At 38.8% G+C, this 12,453-nt stretch overlaps 1 protein-coding gene across 9 annotated transcripts in view; it reads right to left on the reverse strand.

The window, feature by feature from the left end:
• greb1l (GREB1 like retinoic acid receptor coactivator) overlaps positions 1-3,974 on the reverse strand; it is a 250,753-nt gene extending 246,779 nt beyond the window's left edge. For 6 of the 9 annotated variants that reach the window (XM_059979802.1, XM_059979787.1, XM_059979736.1 and 3 more), the window contains exon 1: positions 581-3,974. The gene's annotated coding sequence lies outside the window, so the exon portion shown is untranslated. The other 3 variants (XM_059979759.1, XM_059979768.1, XM_059979752.1) reach the window with 2 other exon arrangements.
• Positions 3,975-12,453: the final 8,479 nt, after the last annotated feature.

Raw genomic sequence — 12,453 nt, forward strand, 5'->3', positions numbered from 1 at the left:
TTTGGAGGCGTGCAACTTCAACGCATTATTTGTAATTCACACTGTAAATTCTATTTCCTTTATAAATTCCCTCAAAATCAGAGCGGAAACTTAAAAGGAAAAGTCGAAATACTACTCTTTAGAAAGTGCTTTCAGATTCTAATGAATGTTACGATACATTGATTTTAAAAACAACCCGAACGGCAAAGCAACCAAAAGTGGCAACTCACAATTTTCTAGTGGATTTGCAATACCCAAAGATGAAAGATACATTGGTCCAGAGTCGAATTAAGGTCAGCAAATTTGGCGTCCTGATATAAATCAGTTTATTCCGGCCACAGGAGAAACACTAACCTCGCCTACATTTAACGCTTGTTCTTCTATAATCTAGGTTCTACCCAAGATCGGAGCACAAAGAAATCGGAAGAAAAAAAATGACATCGACCGCGCTCTATACAAATGTAGCGAGCGACCCCATTAGCAACCAGCACGATCAAAGGCACGGTGTCGCACCGCCTGCCTGCATCTTATTTTCCTTTCACGCATGTGGCTTTCGATTCTACAACATACAACAGCAGTGTTACCATATTCTCCAACTTACATTATACTTTCAGATGAATGTGTACACTTTTTCCTACGAATAACGTCAGGTGATGACTTAATTGCCCCTTGTTTTTCTGACTTTACCGCAACACTGATTTCGAATTACGCTTTCCGTATTTGTGTTTTCGATGGAAATTCGATTGACTGCTCTGCGCCACCTAAGGGTCTTGGGCAGATGGTCAAATCCAGATCGGAGCACTGTGACACAACCTGGGCTCTGAGCTACACCACCCATCACATCGAGGGGGGAATGGATATACCAGAAATCTCAGCGAGATCTGTTTTATTAAAACAACGACAAAATACATTTTTCTATGCTTTTCATTGTAATATTTTATTATGGGTTAATGAAAGACAGAGCATGGAACTCAGCAGCTAAAGCTGCGTAACCAAACATTCTAGTATTTGCCTCTGGCGGAGTGGTTTTGTCTACGGTTCGTTACGTCAAAAACTTCACCGCGGAAACTGGAGTTCGAATGTGTAGCTCCACTGTGAGCCCAAAGAGATTATCGCATCTTGAACGGTTACAAACTTTTCTAAACATATACGCATCTGTTCTTGTTTTGCTAAATTATATGTTAAAACAACGGTGTAAGTTCAATGCTACTGGCGTTTTTCATCCTTCACATAAAGGCAACAAACTACTCCGGAGATTCTGCAGATGCTAGAAATCCAGACACACACAAAATGCTGGAGGAATTCAACATTTCAGGTAGCATCTATGGAAATGAATAGTCGACGGTTTTGGCCGTGACTCTTCAACAGGACTAGAAAAGAAGGGGAAGACCGCCAGAATAGAAAAGGTAAAGGAGGAGGGGAAGGAGGACAAGCTAGAATGTGATAGGTGAAGCCAGGTGGGTGGGAAAGGTGAAGGGCTGGAGACTAGGAGTCTGATAGGAGGAGAGTGGACCATGGGAGAAAGGAAGGGCATCAGGGAAAGAGGTAAGAGGCCAAAATGGGGAATAGACAAGGAGGGAAAGGGGGAAAAGGAAAAAAAGAATTGCTTTAAAAAATTACATTTGCCAGGAGAAATCAATGTTTGTGCCATTAGGTGTTGTTCCGACATCCTGAGAGTGGCCTTATCAAGGCCGAAGAGGAGGCCTGGACTGATATGATGGAACAGGAATGGGGATAGGAATTAAATGATTGACTACTGGAAATTCCATTTTCTGGCAGATGGAGTGGAGGTGCTTGACAAAGAGATTCCCCCAATTTACGTCAGGTCTCACTGATGTAGAGGAGGCAGTATCGGAAGCACCTACAATATGACATCAACAGATCTGCAGGTGAAGTGGCGCCTCACCTGGAAGGACTGTTTGGGGCCCTGAATGGAGGTGAGGGAGGAAGTGAGTTGGCAGGTGCAGCATTTCTGTCACTTGCAGAGGTAAGTGCCAGGAGAGAGATTAGTAGGAGAAACAAATGGAGAAAGGAATCACAGAGGGCACAACCCTGTGGGAAGCAGAGACTGAGTGGGCAGTGGTAAATATGTGCTTTGTGTTAGGATCCCATTGAAAACGGGGGAAGTTGTGGAGAACGATGTGTTGGATGTGGAGGCTCATGAGGTGGTAGCAATAGTAAGGGGATCTCTATTCCTGTTAATCTGAAGTCTTATTCTTACACAATACAGTATCTCTCCTCATTTCTCATGCCTCTGATTGTTAACTCTCATTTTTGTTCCATCACTATAAACATGGCTTTTCACTTATCCATTACCCTCGGGATGGCAAACCTATGATGTGCATGCTTCAGATGACCTGCACAGAAATTCTGCTGGCATCGAGTCAAGTCACTTTTTATTGTCATTTTGACCATACCTGCTGGTACAGTACACAGTAAAAACGAGACAACGTTTTTCAGGACCATGGTGCTACATGAAACAGTACAAAAACTACACCGAACTATGTAAAAACAACACAGAAAAAAACTGCTCTAGACTAGAGACCTCCCAGAACTGCATAGAGTGCACAAAACAGTGCAGGCATTATGATAAATAATAAACTAGACAATAGGCACAGTAGAGGGCAGTAAGTTGGTGTCAGTCCAGGCTCTGGGTATTGAGGAGTCTGATGGCATGGGCGAAGAAACTATTACATAGCCTGGTCGTGAGAGCCCAAATGCTTCGGTGCCTTTTCCCCGACGGCAGGAGGGAGAAGAGTTTGTATGAGGGGTGCGTGGGGTCCTTCAAAATGCTGTTTGCTTTGCGAATTCAGTGTGTAGTGTAAATGTCTATAATGGCAGAAAGAGAGACCCTAGTGATCTTCTCAGCTGACCTCACTATCCACTGCAGGGTCTTGCGATCCAAGATGGCGCGATTTCCGAACCAGACAGTGATGAGGCTGCTCAGGATGCTCTCAATACAACCCCTGTAGAATGTGATGAGGATGGGGGGGTGGGAGGTGGAACTTCCTCAGCCTTTGCAGAAAGTAGAGATGCTGCTGGGTTTTCTTTGCTATGGGGCTGGTGTTGAGGGACCAGGTGAGATTCTCCACCAGGTGCACATCAAGAAATTTAGTGCTCTTTACGATCTCTACCAAGGAGCCGTTGATGTTCAGCGGGGAGTGGTCGCTCCGTGCTCTCCTGAAGTCAACAACCATCTCTTTTGTTCACATTCAGAGACAGGTTGTTGGCTCTGCGCCAGTCCATTAAATGCTGCACCTCCTCTCTGTAAGCTGACTCATCATTCTTGCTGATGAGACCCACCACAGTCGTGTCATCGGCGAACTTGATGATGTGGTTTGAGCTGTGTGTTGCAGCACAGTCATGGGTCAGCAGAGTAAGCAGCAGTGGACTGAGCACACAGCTCAGTGTGATGGTGTAGGAGATGCTGCCTCTGATCCAGACTGACTGAGGTCTCCCAGTCAGGAAGTCTAGTATCCATTTGCTGATGGTGGTGTTCAGGCCCAGTAAGCTTTCAAATCAGTTTCTGAGGGACGATTGTGTTGAATGCTGAACAGCATGCAGTACTGCTCCCCAATTCTTTGAACCCATAGTTAAAAGATACATAGTGATACTGTACCAAATAAAGCAGCGAATAACTTTTATAACCTCAGAGCAGTGAGATGTTTTCACAGGAAATGCCTGACACCAGTTTGGTGCCAGCTGGATGGTTACGAGGAATGATACATTCTGAAAACCTTGCAGACCTCGTGTATACATCAGTATTTGGATAATAAATGACACTGGCTTCACTCTGGTTATATTTTTTCTTCTGTTATTTGTGAGTGAACATTGGATATTCAGTGACAATAAAAAGTACAATATATAAAATAATTGTCCTAGTTAGTGCAGCAACAAAAGTCTCATTGAGGATATGGTGTGTTTATTTTCCTTTCCTTGATTAGTTACTAATAAGCACCAAAGCTTGTAAGTTTACATTCACATTTCTTACATTAAGCAGTATATGAGATACAATAACAATACTATTTTAAAATTGTCATTTTTCAATTCTTTTAAAGATTAATATTAATAATTTTGAAAAGGTTTTCTAAAACAATTCATTTATTTCAAAATGTCTCATACTTTTATTAATAGTAAAGCAATAAATGCATGTAACTAAGAAACAGGACTCATTCATCCTTTTCCCTTTAAAAAGTTCTGAATTATTATTACTAATTCATTAATCAATGACATTCTCATTCAATATTCCATAAAATTACTATGGAATTTTAGTATTCTCCAAATTACTATGGAGAATTCAAAATTAATTCTCCAATCTAAAAATTGGAGAATTTTTAGATTATCTCCAATTTGGACACACATGCTCAGAAAAGTTCACTCTCCCTGCTAAGCAATTGTTGCTCTATTAATTTGTGTAATTGTGCAGTTGACTGTTCACACATGGCTGCAAGGCCAAACACCCAAGTGGTCACATTGTCAACTTCACTGATGACATGACAGTGGGGTGAGACAGCCTACAGGGAGGAGGTGGGAGAGCTCGAGGGCTGGTGCCAGAAAAATAACTTCTTCCTTAATGTTTACAAAACAAAGGGGATGGTTATCAATTCCAGGAGAACTCTCACCACTCACACCCCATACAGCAATAGAAACTGCAAACAGTTTCAAACTCATGGGGAAGCACATCTTGCACAACCTCTCGTGGTCCAAGCACACATCCTACACAATCAGGAAAGCTCACCAACACCTCCAATTTCTGAAAAGTCTGAAGACAACTGGACAACCTTGTACAGATGTGCAGTAGAGAGCTTGCTAACGTGCTGCCTCACTGCATGGTATGGAAACTTCACTGTGCTGGACAGGAAGTCTCTACAAAAGGTAGTCAAACTGCCCAACTGTATCACTGGCACCACCCTGCCTGCCATCAAGGGCATATACACAGAATGGTGCTGGAGAAGGACCAGTAGTCATCATGAAAGGTCCCACCAATCCTGCTCACGGACTGTTCATTCCACTCCTGTGTTTGTCCCACTGTGTGGCTAAGTACAGCTCCAACACTATATTTAAGTTTTTTGATGACACCACTGTTGTGGGCTTTATCAAAGGTGGTGATGAATCAGCATACAGAAGGGAGAATGAAAATTTGGCTGAATGGTGTAAATAAAAATAACCTCTCACTCAATGTTGATAAGACCAAGGAACTGATTGTAGACTTCAGGGGTGGGAATCTATTGGAGAATAAAGTTGCATTGTTTGCTGTGTAACCAAAACTATGTAACCAGCCTTGTGTTTGCTATTTGCTATGTATCCAATTTATTAGCCAGAATGAAATCTCTGTATTGTCTCTGTACTATTGAACACATCAGTGCCTTAAGAATGTAGCTAGCCTTAAGAAAGTAGCTAACAGTGAGAAACCAGCCTTATATTTACTATGTATCCAACTTAATTCCAGAATGAAATCTCTGTATTGTCTCTGTACTAGTGAACACATCAATGCCTTGAGAATGTAGCTAACAGTGAAAGTAAGCATGTAGAGATAACAGTGGTAGACAGGATGGATCGTAGAGTGGTGTGATGGTATGGGGACCAGTCATGGCTGAGAAGGGGAACACGTGTTCCAGGGAGTAGACAAGAGCAAGTATGGGCTATGGAGTGGTGTGATGGTATGGGAACCAGTCAAGGCACTAGAACAAGTATATGCTAATATGACTAAGATAGGAAATTACTATAAAGAATACTGTGAACTAGGGCTTGGCGGACAATTAGTGACACGCTCATTAATTGTCTCAACTTTTGTTTGCAAATAAAGGCCTAAACTTCTCAAAGAACCTTCTGTGTCGCCTGGTTATTTCAAGAAACCACGCCAAAACCAGAGGTCTATGAGCAGCAATCATCAGAGGATCAGAGATGGAGAGGGTCAGTAACTTTAAATTCTTGGGTGTCACTATCTCAGAAGACCTGTCCTCGAGCCATCTTATAAATATGATTGTGAAGAAAGCACTTCTACTTCCTCAGGAACCTGCAGAGATTCGGCATGTCATCAAAAACCTTGGCACACTTCCATAGATGTGCAGTGGAAAGTGAGTTGACTGGTTGCATTACAGCCTGGTATGAGAACACCAATGCCTTTGAGCAGAAAATCCTACAAAAGGTAGTGGATTCAGCCCAGTACATCACAGGTAAAACCCTCCAAATCATTGAGCATATCTGCATGAAACGTTGTCATAGAAAAGCAGCATCCATCATCAAAGATTCTCACCACCGTGGCCATGCTCTTTTCTCACTGCTTCCATCAGATAGATGGTATCAGTGTCTCAGGACTCACACCACCAGTTTCAAGAACAGTTACTACCACTCAAACATCAGGCTCTTGAACAAAGGGGGCTAAGTGCAGTCATTTAATGACTCTTTTTATCTTGTTATTTCATGCTCATTTATTTATTGCTATTTATTTATTATCTGCATTTGCAATTTGTTTACAGTTTACAGATGCTGTTTAGAGTTACTGGTCTATAGATTTGCTAAGTATGCCTACAGAGAAAGAATCTCAGGATTGTATGAGTTGACATGTATGTAGGCTGTTAATAACTTTTACTTCGAACTTTGAACTTTTCCAGTCTGGGAAGAGGCAATGTAGCATCCACTCCAGGACCACCATTCTCAAAGACAGTTATTTTCTAAAGCACTAAGGTTGACCAATACTTCCACCCACTAACCCACCTCTCCACACCCCCATCACCACTACTTTATTTCCTCTCCGAGTCACATTGCTGTGCCTAGTATCACTTTATGGACATACAATCAATCTATGTATATAAACTATCTTATATATTTATACACATTTATTGTGTTCCTTTTAATTATTCTGCTCTTTATCTAATTGTTTTTAGTGCTGCATAGGATTATTTTGTTCTCCTTTACTCTTATGCACTGGAAACGACATTAAACAGTTTTTGAATTAATCTTGACCTATACACTTACAGCCTTTGCAGAATTATTTTTCATTTCTTTTTATTAGTACAAAGGATTCTCTTTTTTTAATGAACTTTTTAATGCGTTTCTACAAAACAACTACAAAAAAAATCAACAAAATGAAGATTAATACAGTGCAAAACAAACGTATCAAATATATAATTCATAACAATAAACAGCACCCAAAATAAAATCATATAAAGTTAGTATCCTCCCCACCCTCCCACTATGAAACTCCAGACCAGCCATTACAAGATGTAAAAAAAAATTAATCAGAGTGTTCGACCCCACAGAGCTGTCAATAAATACATTTTTAAAAAGTATAATGCCTACTACCAAAACTATAATGTAATTCCCGTCAAAAAGAAACCATAAAACTTACGGGAAAAAAAGCTGAAAGTAAGGGATTATGGTACAGAAAAAAAGAATAAACTTAATCTAAAGAGGAGTTATGAAAGTATTTGAGAAAAGGTCCCCACGCATTACAAAACTTTATGTCCAAATTGAGAAGTGAATAATGAATTTTTTCAAGGTCTAAACAGGACATAATATCACTAAGCCATTGAGCATGAGTGGGTGGGGCAACATCTCTCCACCTGAGAAGAACTAAGCGTCTAGCCAAAAGAGAGGCAAAAGATAATGTTTGGCGTTTAGTTGGACTCAAGTGCATGTCTGCCTCACCCAAGGTACCAAAAAGGGCAATCAGAGTATTAGGTTCTAAATGTCAATTAAGAATATGGGATAAAGATAAAAAGACTTCTCTCCAGAATTTCTCTAGACTAGGACAAGCCCAGTCAGTACATATGAATAAGAGAAGCCTTGGCCCCTTTACACTTGTCACAAACAGGACAATGTCAGGATAAAACCGCGACAATTTAGTTTTAGACATGTGAACCCTATGTACAACCTTAAACTGTAAAAGACAGAGGTGAGCACATAAAGAGGTTGATTTAACTGACTTAAGAATTGAATCCCAAACCAGATCAGATAAAGAAATATTTAGATCATGCTCCCAAGCAGTTCTAATTTTATCAAAGGGGGCATGCCTCAAGGTCTCTAACTTATCATGAATAGAAGATATTAAGCCTTTACCCAATGGATTAATAAAAAGAAACAGGTCCACAATATTATTCTCAGGCATCTCAGGAAAATTGGAAAATAAAGGGTTAATGAAATGTCCAATTTGAAGGTATCTAAAGAAATGAGTATCAGGTAGGTTAAACTTTACAGACAGTTGTTGAAAAGTTGCAAAATGATTATCTATGAAAAGATCTTCAAAGCGCCTAATGCCCTTTCTATACCAATCATGAAATGTTGAGTCCTGCATAGAAGGTAGGAAAAGATGATTGTGTAAGATAGGACTAGGGAGAGAGAAACCATGAAGGCCATTATATTTTCTAAACTGAACCCATATTCTCAGAGTATGTCTAATAAGAGGATTAACAATTAGTCCAGGCAAGTGACAAAGAAGTGCGGATCCAAGAAATACAGAAATAGAGAGATCCTTAGTCGAGTTCAACTCCATTGCCACCCATTTTGGGCAGTCAGACATTATGAAAGAAGGACCAAAAAGTAAGACAGCAAATACTGGCTGCCCAATAATATGAACGGAAATTAGGCAAAGCCATACCACCTTCTTTTTTAGATTTTTGAAGGTAAGCTTTATTAAGTCCAGAATGTTTGCCCTTCCATAGATAGGACAAAATGATAGAATCTAACAAATCAAAAAAACTTTAGAAATAAAAATTGGTAAAGACTGAAATGTATAAAAATTTATGAAGGATATACATTTTCCTAACATTAATTTGACCTACCTGAGACATGGATAAGGGTGACCATTGTGTCAAACTCTGTTTTGTAGAATTTAAAAGATCAGCAAAATTCTCTCAAAAAAGATTCTTGAAGTTCCTTGTTACTGTAATACCAAGGTAAGTAAATTGATTATTAACTACTTTGAAAGGGAGGTCATGAAATACTAATGCTTATGCTTCTCTATTAATTGTGAAGAGTTCACTCTTGTGTAAATTAAATTTGTAGCTGGAAAGCTGGCTAAATTAATTAATGTAAAAACATTGGGGGTAAGGAAGTAGACAGATTTGATATAAAAAGTAAAAGATCATCAGCATAAAGAGAAACTTTATGCTCAACACCTCCCCTCCAAATCCCCGTTAATTCAGGACAGCTTTGAAATGCAATCACCAGTGGCTCTACGGCCAAGTCAAAAAGTAAGGGACTTAAAGGGCATCCTTGTCGGGTGCCATGTTTAAGGCTAAAAGACTGGGATTGCTGAGAGTTAGTCAAAACAGTAGTGGTAGGACATGAATATAACAATTTAATCCATGAAATAAAATTTTGTCCAAAGTCAAATTATTCTAAAACCGCAAAAAGGTAATTCCACTCCACACGATCGAACACTTTCTCTGCATCCAGGAAAATGACACATTCAGGATTCCCAATTGCGGGTGAGTATAAGATATTAAATAGATGCCATATATTAAAAAAGGGAAGACGATTTTTAGTAAAACAAGTTTGATCTACAGATATAATAGAAGGTACCATGTTCTCCAATCTACGAGCCAAAACTGTAGCCAAAATTCTAACATCAACATTTAACAAAGAAATCGGCCTATACGAAGAACACTCTGTTGGATCTTTACCTTTTTTGGCTAAAAGAATGTGATACATGCCTTGTTAAATGACGCTGGCAATTTACCACGTCTAAACAAATCAGAACTAAAAATAACTGAGATGAAAGTAGTAAAGAAAATGATTTATAAAATTCTGCAGAAAACCCATCAGGTCCAGGAGATTTACCCGACTACAGTGCAGAAATGGCAGAGGATATTTCTTCTAGTGCTAACGGTTCATTGAGTTTTCCTTTAAAATCAGTGGAGAGCGAAAGAATATTTAAACTATTTAAAAGATGGTCAACAGAGATATTATCATTTAAAGATTCAGAGGTATAAAGTCAAGAAAAATAATTCTTAAATGTGTCATTAATTTCAGAATGATCCGAAGTAATATTCCCATTTTCCATTCGAATTTTTGTTAAATTGTTGTTTAGCTTTGGAGCATCTTAATTGGTTGACTAAAAACTTGCCGGATTTATCACCATGAATATAAAATCGGCTCTTGCTTTCAAGAAGTTGACATTCAACTGGTTGAGTGGAAATAAGGTCAAACTTAGTTTGAAGTTCTACAAGTACAAGTGAAGTTTGAAGTACAAGAAGCCTCTTGTACAGTTTGGGATTTTTGGCCTGGGCATATAGTTGGTCTGTTGCTTTGATCTGACTGATCAGATCTAATCGCTCTAAATGGGTCTTTCTTTTCAGATTTGCAGTAAATGAAATTATTTGACCCCTCAAATATGCTTTCATGGCATACCAGACAACCTGGGATGAGATTTCAGATGACATATTAGTTTCTAAGAAAAAAGTTTAAATGGTCCTTCATAAATTTTACTAAATCATTATCTGATAACAAGGTCGGATTAAAATGCCAATGTTTATTCGTTTGAGGAAGACCAGGAAAATTTATAGACAGGGTAATTGGAGCATGATCTGAAATCGATATACTCTGATAATCACAAGAGTAAACAGATGGGATCGACTGGTTATCCATTAAAAAATAATCAATTCTAGTATGATGGACATGTGAAAAAAAGGAATTCTCTCAGTAGGATGGAAAATACGCCACACATCAGAGATATCATAGTTAGATAGAAAAGAATGAGTAGATAAAGCAGATTTACTAGGTAGTCTAGGAACAGAGGACGATCAATCCAAAACTGGATCTAAGCAACAACAAAGAATTCTCAAACATTCAAATATTCTCCTCTGGTGAAAATGGGGTAGTACATTTCCAAGTATTAACCAGACATTTGATGTATTTTCCATTTTCTTTTGTTTGAAATTGTGATAATGAAATGCCTCCAGTAACTTTAGCTAACTGATCACTGAAAAGGATAAGAAGCCATTCTGATCCTGTAACATGACCATTCAGTGAAGTTGCTTTTTGTTTTTTTTTATTTCAGTAATGCCTTATAACAGTGCCCAACGCTGTATTGTCGAAGTAGTAAACTTCCTGTTTGTACCAAATGGAACCCAAATGGTAATAACAAACTGTACGATTCTTCATACTTCATGCATCAATATTTTTTGGGAACAGGAATAATGAAAGTTGTATTCATTTATCTGTTAATGTCAATAAAACCAGAAAATGTAACAACTATGGGGCAAGTAGAGGAAAAGTTGTTAAAATTGAGATATTTGTGGTATTACTTAACTTGTATTACAGAATTGAAAGCACTACAGTTCTGTTTCTCTCCTCTTGACTTAGCAAGAAGTTCCCAGTGGTTGCAAATGGTCATTAAATCCTCCTTTTGTTAACTTCACCAGTACTTCTTTTTGTGCATGTAATTAATCAATGTATGTAAGCTATTTAGTGTATTTATATTTATTGTGATTTTGTTTTATTATTATGTTTTTTTATCTTAGTGTGTTTTTATATGATGTGTTGGATCCAGAACAATTATCTTTTTCTCCTTTACACATGTGTATTAAAAATGACATTAAACAATCTTGATAGCAATATTGACATTGATATTGAGAATTGATCATGTAAATATAACAATTATGACTATGTCCACATATGTTTTTCATCACAAAGAATAACTATTTCCAACTCAGTGATACTATTACAGCTTTTTTTCATATTAACCAATGGTGCAACTGAAAAATATAATCATTCTTGACTACTCCTAATTGATTGTAAGTTTCTTCCTTCCTTGGTAGATTTCCATTGTCAGCATGTTATCTCATTGTCGTACTCACCATAACCAATTTCCCTGCTGAAGTACTTTGGTTCTTCTCTCAAGAACACAACTTGGAAAGAAAAGAGGGGGAAAAATACTGAGGTAGTGTTCATGGATCCATTGTCCATTCAGCAATCTGATGGCAGAGGGAAATAAGCTGTTACTGAAATGTTCAGTGTGTGTCTTTAGGTTCCTGTACCTCTTCCTTGATGGTAGCAATGCAAAGAGGGCATGCGCTGTGTGATGAGGGTCCTTAATGATGATTGCCACCTTTTTGAGGTATTGCCTTTTGAAGGTGACTTGGATGCTGGGGCTGCCAGTGCCCATGATGGGGCTGGCTGAGTTTACAACTTTCTGCAGCTTCTTCCGGTCCTGGGCAGTGATCTCTCCATACCAGATGGTGATGCAACCAGTTAGAATGTTCTTCATGGTATACCTGTAGGCATTTGTGAGTGTCTTTGGTGACATACCAATTCTCCTCAAACTCCAAATGAAGTATAGCTACACTTGTGCCTTCTTTGTAAATGCATCAAAATGTTGGGCTCAGGATAGTTCCTCAAAGATGTTGACATCCAGGAACTTGCCATTGTTCACCCTTTCCACGTCTGATCCCTTGATGACTTCCTTAAGGTTACAATCAGTTCTTTGGTCTTACTGATGATTGCCACGAAGCTTCTCAACCAGCTGAACAA

The sequence above is a fragment of the Hypanus sabinus genome, chromosome 1, assembly GCF_030144855.1.
Source record: "Hypanus sabinus isolate sHypSab1 chromosome 1, sHypSab1.hap1, whole genome shotgun sequence".
Lineage (NCBI taxonomy): Eukaryota > Metazoa > Chordata > Chondrichthyes > Myliobatiformes > Dasyatidae > Hypanus > Hypanus sabinus.